The 14,473-nt window shown below is 35.7% G+C and overlaps 1 protein-coding gene across 1 annotated transcript in view; it reads right to left on the minus strand.

The window, feature by feature from the left end:
- LOC133527540 (thrombospondin type-1 domain-containing protein 4-like) overlaps positions 1 to 1,743 on the minus strand; it is a 162,566-nt gene extending 160,823 nt beyond the window's left edge. Inside the window, exon 1 of the mRNA XM_061864589.1 lies at positions 1,577 to 1,743. The gene's annotated coding sequence lies outside the window, so the exon portion shown is untranslated. The remainder of the gene's footprint in view (positions 1 to 1,576) is intronic.
- Positions 1,744 to 14,473: the final 12,730 nt, after the last annotated feature.

A 14,473-nucleotide genomic window follows, 5' to 3' on the forward strand; every position in this document is an offset into this window, starting at 1 on the left:
TAAAGGTTATATTTGACAAATCTGCGCGTCATCGTTGATGGTACTAGTGTGGCAAGTTTTTAGGTACCTATAGTAGTCTGACCCATGTAAACGGGTATGTTGGTTATCGCATACGCGTATTTTTATCACACATGCAAACCGTAACGTGCAGAATTCCGCACGCTAATAAAAGTGCAGTTTTCAACGCACTATCACTAACGGCCTACATGCACGCCCAATGGAAAAGTCACACGATTCTGGCCCGTTAAAACATCCGATAATATAGCTTATCGGGACGCGCAGGACACTTTGCCGTCCTAGGCCAGAAAGCCACATGGACACAGAGAATGGAATGGAGATGATGCATTTTGAAACTAGTGAGAGTTTTATGGCGATGTGTGTCCAACGTTTGCGTCATGAAGCTGTAAAACGTAATTATTTGGTAACTTCATCTCACTAAACTAACTTTGGTGTATGGGGCAGAATATATACTTAATTCTTGAGCTGTTATTCACTGAAAATTACTTCTTTATTATAAATGCTTGATTTAAATTTTCCGGTTGAACTCTGGAAAAATCTACTAACCCAGATCACAATTGTCATTTTCATGGAAATCGTATCAGTCACTTTTTTAACCCATTTATTTAACTTTTGCATATACCTATTGGTCAATAGTACGACAATATTTACTTAAAAGTCACTATTTACATGACGTCATTTACTTATATACCAGTTACATAATATTTTATAACATTTTTATCGCTAATAAAGACTCAGTAGGCATAACCTATTTATTTACGAAATTGTCGCTCTTCATTAGAATTTAGGCGTGGGTTTAAACGACGCGAGATCCATTATCGAATAAAAAAAGGTTACAAAAACTTTAATCCCGTGTTTGACACAAATGGAATCATCCATCACTATGCAAAACTTATTTAATTACCTTGTTAGTATCAAAGGTTATTCACCTAGCTGCCATGTTAATGGGTTGGTTACATAAAAATTTCATTGTTTACAACTCAACACTTGGTAACAAGTAACAATACTTTAAAAATGTGGGTTATAGTAGACGTATTTGTTACCGTATTGAACTTATACCAGGTTAATGAAAATAGGTTGAGAATTAATTGTTTTTAAACACTTTTCAATACAAGGACGGGCACGATTCTTGAGTGCGCTATTCAAAATAACGGATTAGTTTTCAATGGTTTCTATTTATGTATGATTATTAGTTCGATTGTGATAAGTATGTATTGTGTTGGACATAAGGTCAGTACCTCTTTATGATGTATACCGCCCTATGTTATTGTTAATAAATTTAACTAATTAATATTTTTATTTAAAATAATAGAGTTAAACCAAGATAAGTTGACAGCGATTTTGTGTACGGGTTATTTTAAACGTCAAACTTCTATGAAAGTACTAATGACATTTACTTGCATCGTCTGGGCTATCAAAATAGCTGCAAACTTATCATGGTCTGACACTATTGTCTAAAAAAAATGTGCGTGCTATTGTTTAAAGAAAAAGTGCACCTAAATATTACTATTTCGTTTTTCATTCATATGATTAGTGATAACAATTACAAAAAACAAACCTCATTAGTATCTGTTCACTAACAATCATTCACTACCATTTACACGTGTCATGAAACACTAGCTGTATAGTCTAAGAATCGTAACTTTTTAAAAGTTCGCGATGTTTTCCCGCGCGCTCGCCGGGCGACTGACACGTCCTTGCATAGGCGCGTCGTACGGAATACTGTACGGAGTGTATTGTATGGACCGCACCTATGCCGTAATGAAAACCTCTAGTAGATTTTTACTGAATGTAGATCTCGTGTTCAGTTCGAAATAGGAGCTTTATTGACGTGCTAGATGTTAAATGATGTACCGTAGGTAAATGTGAAATTGTCATGTTTATCGCGTGTGGCTGTTTTTGAACGTGTCGATTTTATTTTACAGCGCGACATCGATTGTAATCTAATGTCTCTTAAATTCACCTTAAGTGCTTAATCAAAGTGTATATAGAAAACAAGTCATATTATTAACTTCTTATTTAAGTAGGTACGTAGGAAGTTCTTTGGCTAAGTTGTATTGTTAATTTTTCTTAATATCAATCGATGCAGAAACGCGGATATTTTAGAATCCGTGTAATTTAAGGGTTGTCAAAAAAATTAACTGATTTCAATATAATCAGATTAACCAAATAAATCATGATTTTTCTTTTATTTTCTATTAGATAGAAATAGGATACCAACGCATTTTATCTAATAATGTCTAAGAATTGTGTGATCTCACTTATCTTAATTTAATTACTTCTATTATCCCGCTAATTAATTGGTGGATGGTTTCATTTAAAACAGTTAATAATCATACAGATCGCGAGGGGAGGATCCTCATCCTGTTTCTGACTTAAATTAAGACAATTAGTGGCTAAGGATTCAATCAACTCGCAGTACAGTATAGATAGAGCTTATTAGCGTCACTTCTAATAGCGTAGGACGGTAGGATTTTTTTAACGTGTTACCAAACAACCATATCATAGGTAATTTTTCAAATAAGGTTGCCTTACGTCAGGATTTCCCCTGACATATCAGGATTTTTGGTCCTTTGTCAGGATTGCGGGGGGCGAGTGTCCTGGTTTTTTTTGGAAACCTCAACCAACCACTACTAGAAGTAACCAGAAAAGTTTGGAGTTCGGCAGAGCAGGGAAGGTCATGCATGCTAACTACAGCATATGGTGGCGAGGACTGGGGCTAGTGGCTCACGAAAGGTTTTGGAATAATGGATTTGTTTTGGGTGAAATGATCGTCTAGGAAATGTCAGGATGATTTTTAGGATGTCTGAATATTTCTCAGGATCTCGTGGCAACCCTAATTACAAAGGAGTCACTAAACATCACATTCGGATGGCCGTAGCCAGCATTACCTACTGTTGCAGCGTTGATGGAGGCGGGCGATGTCACTAACAAAAATAAGTTAGTTTCCTCATGAGGAACTTCCTTTGCGCTACGACATGGGGTTCTTCAAGAAGTGGGTATTCAGGGTTCTCAAAGGTCGGCCACGCGTAAGTGGCTATTCCGATGTTGCTTATATCCACGGGTGACGGTGACCGCTTCCCATTAGGCTCGTCTGCTCGTTTTCAAACTGTCACATAAAAAAACATTTAGATAAATTGGTAGCATGCATGAGAAGCTCCAAGGTGAACCGATGATCAGAATCAGAATCAGAATCAGAATCAGATTTTTATTTGCTAAAACATGGTACAAAAGGTCATACATATAAAAAAGGAACTACATGTTTCGTCACAAAGACATGCAAATATTCAAGAATGTCATGTGTATCGCATGCATAAATTACTTATACCTACTCTATTACAAATGTATGTCATCGAGATATTCTTGAATGGTATAATATGCCTTAGATGCTAAAAATGTATACAATGCAGTTTTAAACTCTTTAATGTTTTCTTGTTTTAGGATGCTTAGTGGTAATTTATTAAATATTCGTGGGGCCATACCGATTATGTTTTTAGACACAAAGGCGGTTCTAGATGACTTATAATTAATTTTTCCCTGATGACGCAGGCTATTGAATTTTGTAAATTCGTTCATATTACATTTAACATAGGTTGCTATTTCATACACATATAAACAAGGAACTGTCAGTATTTTTAATTCTCTAAAATGAGTTTTACATGAATCCATGGTTGTAATACCGCATACTGATCTTAAACATTTCTTTTGACTCTTGAAAACCAATTCGCGGTCAGTGGCATTTCCCCAAAACATTATACCATACCTTAAAGTAGCCGTTACATGTGCATGGTAGACTGTCAGTACAGCTGATTGGTTAACAACTTTCCTTAAATTATACAATGCATAACTAAATTGATTAAGTTTTGTACATATAATGTCAATTTGATTTTTCCATGTCAGACTACTATCTAAGCATAAACCTAAAAATTTTGTAGAGTCCGTTTCATTAATTCTTTGGTCTTGGTAAGTAATAACTAAATTAGGTGTGTTTTTGGTCCGCAAATTAAAGTTCATAAAATTAGTTTTTTCAAGATTTACATGTAAGTTATTCTTATTAAGCCAATCAACAATACTATGTAGAGCTTGATTAATATTGTCCTGATGCACATGCATGTCTGTCTCCGTAAATATAATTGTGCTATCATCGGCAAACAATACCATTGGGTGGTTAACGGCCGTAGGTAGGTCATTAATGTATACAAGAAAGAGGAGTGGACCTAAAACACTACCTTGTGGTACGCCGTAGTTTATTTTTTTAAAGTTAGATACGTACTTGACTTCCTTTTTGGTCTTTGGACATATTCTATCGATTTGGGTGCACTGTTTACGTCCAGTTAAATATGATTTTATAAGTTCATGGACATTCCCCCGTACTCCGTATTGGTAGAGCTTTGACAAAAGTATTTGGTGGTCGACAAAATCAAAAGCTTTTGACATGTCCATGTACAGAGCGCAAACAGGTACCCTTTTATCAACTTGAGCCATAACTGTTTCTAGTAGATTATAAATAGCCATATTTATTGATTTATTTTTTCTGAACCCTTTTTGTTCTGGGGTAAATAAATCATTTTTTTCAAAGTATTGATATAAGTTATTAAAAATTACTTTTTCTATTATTTTAGAAAATATTGGTAGTAGGGCCACTGGCCTGTAATTACATAAATTTTCTCTTGCACCCTTTTTGTATAATGGACGAACAACTGCTACTTTTAACTTTTCGGGAAATTTACCTTCTGCAATGCATAAGTTTATGATATAGCTTAAAGGTGAAGCAATGGCAAATACAGTTTTTTTCACTACTTTGGTGGCTATTCCGTCGTAACCTGTACTAGTGGAATTTTTTAGAGAAGTAATAATTAAGTGGATGTCATAAGGATTGGTTGGAAGCATAAATAATGAATTGATCGAATTATATGTCAATGTGGAATTATTCTTATTATTATTGTTCAAATTTAATGATTTAGAATTTATTTGGTCAATGAAATAATTATTAAAAACTTGCGCAATCTGGCTTGCATCATGAATCATATTATCTCCACTTTTTATTTGTGTTATAGAGCAATTAGGGTAACGCGTTTTGTTCTTATTTACAATATTCCAAGTTGCTTTAGATTTATTTGCGGAGTTTTGAATAAAATAGTTATTTTGTGATTTTTTTGTTAAATTTATTATTCTTTTAAGCCTTTTGGAGTACTCTTTAAAATAATTACGATCCGATGGGTTTGGATTTAATCGGCAATTCCATAATAATTCACGCTTTCTCTTACAGCAATTTCGTATACCTTTAGTTATCCATTTAGGATTACTTACAGATAAACATTTTATGCGCTTGTTAGGGAAACAAAGGTTATAAAAGAGTTCGAAAAGCTCTGAAAAGTTATTATAAGCTTCTTCAGCAGTATTCGCCATGTACACACTATTATAATTTATACTACTTAAACATTCGACAAATTTATTTATATTCTGGGCACTCAAGTCTCTTCTAGTAATATACCAATGCGATAGAATTGAGGTTTTCCTAATAGGACATTTAAATATCTGACCTGTATGATCGGATAAAACCATTTCTATTACTGTTGCTTTACCATTTCGCACATTATGGATGATGTTATCAATGCAGGTATTGCTCTGCAATCGCGTTGGTTCCGTTATTCCTAGTTTGAGATTATAGCTACTAAGTAAATTTTTAAAATCGATTGAATGTTTGGTCCGTTTTAAGGTGTCTATATTGAAATCACCACAAATGATAATTTTCTTCTGACTGTAACAAATTTCTCTTAAAATGATATTTAATGTGTCCAAAAAGATTATTAGATCTGTGTTTGGTACCCTATAAACACATAAAATTACAATCTTATGCTCTATAAGCTCTATTGCCGAACATTCCAAAACATTTGTAATAGATTTACTGCAGATGTTATCCAATGTTTTAAATGCATGCGTGCTTTTTACTAATATACAAGAGCCGCCATTTCTATTTTCCCTAGAGAAAAAAGCGGCAAGTTTAAAGTTAGGAATTAATAGCTGGCTTTCGTCACCCAATTTCATATTATGCTCCGTTATACATATGATATCTATTGGACTATCAGACTTCATAAGCTCCAGTAAATGCACACTTAATAAATCAGCTTTGTTTACAAGCCCATTGATATTTTGGTGTAATACGGAAATACTATTGATTACGAAATAAATTATTTGTGTGGTTATTCTTTACGGAATTGCTATTATTGTCTCTAAAACTGTCAGTAAATAAATCACTGCATACGCTCTCCGCGGCTTGCGAGTTCTTCGGGTTCTGCCCAGATGTAGAGTTTTGCTCTATGACCGTAGATATAGAGTTTTTCTCTCGTTCGCTCGACAGGCTCTGCGCACTCCGTTCGCTCTCTGAGTTCAGAGCATCCGCTGAAATATGCACGTTTGTATTTTTTAATGTGTCTTGTGTAACCTGCTTGTACGATACCGGACAATGTTCTTTTCCATTGATGTACAGCTTATTATTTCGCATTATTGCATGTTTGCCCTCATGCCTGGCAGTTTTTAGGCACTCTCGTAAATAATAACGTCGCTCAAGTCCTTCTTTGTCTAAAATAGCCGATACAGAGTATCCTGAATATTTGAAGCAGTGTGAATTATTAAGAATATATTTTTTCATTCGATTACTTATTAATTCTATAATAAGAGGGCGACGGTTCCCTTTTCTCCCGGTCCGTTTAACTGATTCTACATAACCATTTATGTCAATACTTAGTAAGTCTTGAAACAAGTAGTTAATTCGGGTAATTACGTCTTCTTCTGATTCTCTATAATACTCGTCTAGGCCGTATAAAACTAATTTCCTTTTGTTGGTGTCACTATCGGTTTTTTGCAAATTTGTACCATTTTTAGTCTCCAGAATATTTTTAATGTCCTTAAGCTCTTTCTTTAACTCATAATTTTCGGTTTCTAATAAATTGATTTTTTCTTGCGTCTTTTGTAATTGCTGTTCGAAATATTGTTGTTTAGATATAATTGAGTTGTTCGTTTGAGTAAAATCGTCGCTAATTTTTGCGATACCTAAATTAATTTGGGCTTGTATTATTCCAGTCAAATTGCTAACGATTTTGTCGTAGTTAGCTTTCAGTTTGGTGTCAAGAAGAGTGCTAATTTGGTCGATTGTAACTGTTTCCCGTTCCTGATTTGTAGTTTGGTATTGTTGCGTTCCTATTGTGTCCCCAAACATGCTTCTTTCTGTGTCTTCTTGAAGTAAGTCATCTATGGACATATTTGTATTATCAGACATTGTTTCAAATGATTTGCGCACCGGTGTGTTATCGTTCTTTCGCCTAAGAGTAACATTAGCACAGGACGGACACCGCCACGCTCGTTTAAACTCTTCACTCATGCTTTCATATGTATTTTCGGACATACCAAGACACAGATAGTGACAGTTTTTTTGACATGAGTAGCATGTCAGCCGTTCAGAATTATTAATAATTTTAGCGGGGCACGCGAAACAATCCATTTTAATATTTAGGTATTTTAAATAATGTGACAAATCGTCCTTAATGTTCATTCGCTCCCAAGTCTAGCGGACGATTTCCGAATCGAAGCAATCATCCAATAGCTAAGCGAAACGAGTTTCTTAGCTATACCGAATATTCACGACTAATCCTTCTTGAAGTTGCTGCGAGTCTTTCTCGTTGCTAATAGGTCTACGAGCATATCCGAGCTATGCCGATGCTTATCTTGTTGATGATTGGGTTTTATGCACTACCGAGATTGTCCAAATGATATTCTCAACGCTAATTTGACGCCGAGTAACGCCGAGCTTATCCGAAACTTAGCAAGAATTCTGATTGGTCTCCAAATGCGCCCGCTATTCTAATTGGGCACCGAGTCTTGCCGAGTACTAACGAACACACTATTGGTCACCGAGTCCTGCCGAGGCTAGCAACACTGCCGTCATGTGCGCACACCACGTATATGTGTGCGTGAATTTTGAACGGTAAAACGATCATGTCCAATAAACCATTTCACTAATTATTACATGTTGGCCACTGATTTTCGAGCTATCTATAGCACAAATCTTAAATTTGGACTTGCAGAGTTATTTGACACGGGTATCTTATAGGTCACTTCACTATTTCAGCACTTTTTTTAATTGTTTTCGTAAGACAAATGTAACGTACGTCTGCCTTGATGATCTAGTTAGGATTGGCTGGCTGCACCAGTACAGCTCGGATCCTTAATCGGGGGGCCTCTGTTCAGCAGTTGTCGTCTTTGGTTATTATGATGATTGTTGACTTAATACATTTAATTGCACATTAACGTGCGAGGAAGATATCTCATACTATATATAAGATTACCTTAGAGGATTTAACAACTGGAGACGCCTTGTCTGTAATTTTCTAAACAACACAGTCTGCCGATTTTTGCGGAGGAGGGGCAAGTCAAATGTATGGCTATTAGTACGTAACATACAAATAGCCATCTGAGATAAACGTCAGTCCATACAATACATATGACCATCGGCCGAGGTTTTTGACAGTGGGTTAAGCTCTTAGGCGACTCCAGTTGTTAAATCCTCCAAGTTACCGGGTAAAATTCATATCATTATTAATTTCATAATTAAGTAACAGTGACTAATACCGGCAGTTAACATAATTAATTCAAGCTTTTTTTCTAATTTCAATTGTGTTTGACCTAGGTTTCCTAATAATTGTGCGTAATCTTACATCATTCTATCCGTGACATTAAAGAAGAAGTTTCATTAAATTTTAGGGCCCTCAGAAAGTTAGTGGTCGTATATAAGATTCTACCAGTAGCTATTTATAACACCTGCTACCTAAAAACCAGATTCAGTTCAGTTCAGTTCAGTATTGTGCGTTTGAATGTTTATAAGCTTTTTTAATTAATAATTAATTCTAATTTTAACTAGTCATCGTACTACCTACTCGTAAACCTAGAAACTTTTATCGGGAAATACCCTTAAAACTCAGCCTGTATTATTATAATCGCTTAAGCGCCCATCCAATACATCAGACCCAATGTCTGGCGAATCTTATAAATAGTCTATAATATTCATATAAAAATACGCTGTCTGGAGCGATTGAAGTTCGCTTCCGTCGATCTATCAATGTCGCACGTCATTTCCGAGACACAGCGAGATCTCATTCTGCCATAACATTCGCTATTTGTTACGAGATCTTAACGTCACAATTTGACGTCACACTATTACTACTGTTTTCCTAAGAGCGCAGTTTTGTAGTTTCAATATCATACTAATTTTCATCCGATCTTAAGTGGGATGAATAGCTTTGCGCTTCTAACCGAACGTACCTAAATTTTTGATAAAATTTCCATTTCGGGAGAAAACGGTTTCCACTAACTAAATCTTAACAAATTACTTTATATACTTTCGTCGACGTCGATCGCTTCAGCATAATATATTCTAGGTCTATAGGTTTCGCTTTCAAAAAATACATAGTTTTTATAAAATAAACATAATTATAAAATGTGATAAAAATTTAGTCGATTTACGTTTGAGAAAAAGTTTTCTAACAGACATAATATAATGTCATTCAGTTTTACGTTTTTGATATACCATAAGCTACCTGTTACGTTGTATGTACCTATAGTCCCTACCTGTTAAAATATTTTGTTTTAATAATTTTAATGGATTAAAATGATGTTTGCCTTTTTTGAACTCGACCGTACCTAACTCTATGTGCAGCTAACTAGCTGTCAAGTCGTGAGTCTCGTTACACAGCGACTCCAGTCCCTTTGAATAGTACCTAAATACTAATTAGAAAGAGGTAGTGTAAGGACCCAAGGAATTACAAGAAAATGGCGGAACGACTTGGACGCATTCTACTCGGAATGGTGGGAAAATACAAAGGACAGGGCCGCCGTTTTATAATATCCCACCGGTTTGATAATGAAAACGAATACTTGTACCAATATAATAAACTTTTTTTCATTTGTTACAAACATAATAACAACCAATTTACAATTAAATAAATATTCCAAGACTCGAACTTGCCGCTTACCAATCAATACTCTGATATTCTTTTATAAGCTTGTCATAAATAAAAGTAAGAATAGTCAAAATATAAGCTATAAATAATGATCCTTACAGTTTCCACCACTAAAACGAGGGGAAGCCCTTGTCCACGACCAGCAGTGGCATAAAAGTGTAGTCTGTATCAATTTGCGCTGAGATGTGCTTAGAAAGTTGACGGAAGACGGAAAGCCTAATTTTGCAATGTAGAACATGTTCGGATAGAAACCGGGATCAATTAAAGTGGGAGTAGTGTGGGCACTACAGGTAGTGTTCGGAATTAATTTTAAGGGTGTTTCGAAATGTCCAGTTTTCATTGCTTCATTGGACGTTGTACAGTCACGTCTGAAAATATCGGTACGAAAAATGAGCCAAAAATATGTATACACTACCTTAATATATGGGCAATAAAGTCGTGTATACATATTATTGGCACTTTTTTCGTATTGATATTTTCAGACGTGACCGTACAGTCAGCCCTAGTCGGTAGTGACTTTGCCTACGAAGCAGGAAGTCCCGGCTTCGAATTCTGGTACGTTTATCATAAATATTTTTTCCTGAGTTATTGATGTTTTCTACGTATATATTACTATATATTCAATAATCGTTGTCTAGTCCCCACAACACAAGCCTTACTAAGGGGTTACTATGGGTCTAAGATCTAGGTCAATCCGTGTAAAATTTTCCATACAATTTCTGTATATAAAAAAATCTTCCATTATATACGAATACAGTCTTCTTTTAGGTCAGGCTAGAGGTTAATACCAGTAATACGAATGGCTGTACGAATATACCTGCATGAGATATTTTTGCGCGCCTTGTTGAGCAAGATATTTATTATTGCAACAGTATTTAACAGCAACACTATCTATTATTGGACGACATATTTTTTTGCAATAAGATCTACAAATTACCAGTTAACTTTGTGGACGATGGTGGACTTAAGGGCCAATTAGGCTTCCGACGGGTCGGAAGGCGGTGTTGCCGATTGCCACTGCCATTTAACAAAATGTGTAATGGATTCAATTACTCACATAAAACCCTGATCGCAACGCATTTAAAATGCTGTAAATATTCCATGAAACATTCTAAAGCCAATTTTTTTATTTTTTTTTATGTTTGCTTTGAACTGTCACCGCCTACGTTTAGCTAATTCACACACGTAGTTTTCGGTGGCGTGACAAATGATATCGGGGGTTGGGTTACGTGAGAACGCTGCACACGTTATTGGGTTACTTGCCCGTGTTCAATGGCGTGCTCCACTTGTGACCGCACTCTATTCTACTTATCTAGAAAATTAGATTCTGGCGGCCTTGCTAAGATGACAATCGTATATCGACAAACGCCAAACAACAACAAAAAATATTGAGATGACTTCTGCTACTAAAAGTCACGTACCTAACTATTTCCATACATTATCAAAACATCTCACTTTGTCGCTTGACGCTTGCCATAAGGACGCCTTGTCCGATTATTTTTATAAAAATACAAGGAAATCTCGTACTTATGATAAGCGACAAAGTGGGACGTTTTGCCGTCGGAAGTGGCCCTGCCTACGAAGCAGGAGGTCCCTGGTTCGAATCCTGGTAAGGGCATTTTTTGTATTTGCCATAAATATTTGTTTAAAATGTATCCTTCTTCCTAGCGTTGTCCCGGCACATTGCCACGGCTCATGGGAGCCTGGAGTCTGCTTCACAACTAATTCCAAAATTTGGCGTAGGCACTAATTTTTACGAAAACTACTTTCTAACCGAGATGGTAAAACTAGGCCTTGTTTGGATTAGTCCGGTTTCCTCATGATGTTTTCCTTCACCGAAAAGCGACTGGTAAATATCAAATGATATTTCGTACAAAGGTTCCGAAAAACTCAGCGCGCTTTTAAAATATATAGTACAGTCAGCGTCAAATACTTTGTAGCAACCAAAGTAGCCAAATAGTTCGGTACACCCTATATTTAGTATGGTGTAACGAACTATTTGGCCACTTTGACTGCTACAAAGTATTTGACGCTGACTGTACCTGGGCGACCGAGCGTTGCTCGGTTATAACCATTTATTGTAATTGAATAGGTGATAATCTTAACTACATTTTTTTACTAAATTAAACTTGTCTAAAAGAATAAAAATTAAAAAAAATATATATATATATATATAAACTTGAACATATATAAAAAAAAAAAACAAAAGTTAGATACCGGGCGAGATTCGAACCCGTCACACTTTTCTAGCAATCCGCGTCTTAACCCGCTGGGCCAGACGGACAGTGGCCGTCAACATGAAATTAGCGACCATATTCTGCGTCGAAAGAAAAACGCATGAAAACTCGAAAACACGCGATTTCCCAAACATAAGACTAATCTAGATCGATTGTATACCCCCAAAAACCCCCATATACCAAATTTCAGCGAAATCGTTAGAGCCGTTTTCGAGATCACAGATATATATATACAAGAATTGCTCGTTTAAAGGTATAAAATATATATATTTATATATTTATCGCCGTCTATGTCTAGTACCATCACCACACATCAAAAGCCTTATTGAGCTTATATACTGTGCGGTCTGTGTAAAATTGTCCCATAATATTTATTTATTTATTATTCATAACCGGATTTGGTTGTAATATACTACATAGACAGTAGTAGAATAAATCTTCAACTGTCGGCTAGCCAGAGATGGGCACTCGCGTATCAAGTGACAATCAATTATTTCGACGAAATGTACTGAAGTGACAACTTCGTCACACAAGGCTGGGGAAACGCTACATTCTTTTTGACAACTCTTTTGCTGTAGTATCGATGTCTTACTTCCGTCATTTGATTAGCAGTTAGTGAATGTTGTGACTGATTGTGTGATTTCTACCTATATTTTGACACTGTTATACATGTATTTCATTTCATATTTAACATGTTGTATGTATTGTTTGTTTTCTGTATACATTGTGATAGGTTTCTAAATTGCATTTGCAACACCGACTGACATAATTTATTAAATTCCGTTGCCTAATTGTGTTCTAGTGATAATGATAAGAACGCGTGTTGTTTACCTCTACTAGTGTTGCTCTTTTCTTTCTGTATTATTTTCTTTTAATGTTTTATTGAGGTGTGCAATAAAGAGTATTTGTATAGTTCAAGTTCAAATATAATTTATTCATGTAGGCCTAGCAACAAGCACTTATGAATAGTAAGACAGTATTATCTTAAGCTAATCAGAGCAATTTATTGATGTAAATATTATTCCATATATAATACTAATGAATATAATTCATAGATCAAATTGAATACTAAGAATTTCACAAAATATCGTCATACAAGAAAAAACAAATGGTATAAAAAATACTAGTCTAGAATGTTTCTAGAATAAATTCTAAATCTCAAACAAATTAATAAAAAAAAAAACAACAAATAAACATACCCGACACTACAACAAATGACTGTCATTTGTTTCAGTAGCGTGTTTTTGTAAACAAAATTGAGGCTATCATTGATTTCATGTAAAGGTTCCCATATAATTGTAGGATTAGTTAAGACGACCTTTGTGTAAGACCTACATCTTCTGGATATACCTTGTATTATCCCGTTTACTTAACTCCTGTCCTCTTAAATTGCATAGTTAACTAACTAAACATTCTAACACCGGTTCTAGTATTACAAGGACCTATCCGGCCATGATGCTCACAGGAGGCATGATCTTTTAATCGTCAAAGGAATCATATGCAGTAATTAATACATCACCCTGCCCCCTTTAACATGTGACATTGAAGATATAGTTTGTCTTGTTTGCGCCTTGTTTCGTGTATGTTTCGAGTCATTATGACAATGGTGTGGGTATGTAAAGTTATTGTTTGCAGCTAACAGCATCAGAGGCGCCGCCGGCGCGACGCCGATGTGCATATAATAGCACAGGGGAGGAATGGCGTCGATATGTTTTTCGTAACTCGGTATTCGAGTCGTTCCACTCAGCCCAGTCATGACACTGATTTTTTTTTATACCACGACGGTGGCAAGCAAGCATACGGCCCGCCTGATGGTAAGCAGTCACCGTAGCCTATGGACGCCTGCAACTCCAAAGGTACATGCGCGTTGCCGGCCCTTTAGAATAGAATAGAATAGAATAGAATAGAATAGAATAGAATAGAATAGAATAGAATAGAATAGAATAGAATAGAAGAAATTTATTCAGAAAACGCTTAAGTTTAGGTAATACATGAGACGACAGAATCAATTTAGTATTAAGCGTCACTGAAAAGGTCTCCACTCAGCTTAATGTCAAGAAACCTTTCCGAGAGAGCGCAGCTACACGCTAAAGTACAAAATTTTATATCTTTAAAAATCTGTACACTCCTTTTTTGAAGAACCTCATACTGTAGACCCTCGGGAAAACCTCGGCAGGTAGCTCATTCCACAACCGGAGCGTG

Source organism: Cydia pomonella, chromosome 18 (assembly GCF_033807575.1).
Source record: "Cydia pomonella isolate Wapato2018A chromosome 18, ilCydPomo1, whole genome shotgun sequence".
Lineage (NCBI taxonomy): Eukaryota > Metazoa > Arthropoda > Insecta > Lepidoptera > Tortricidae > Cydia > Cydia pomonella.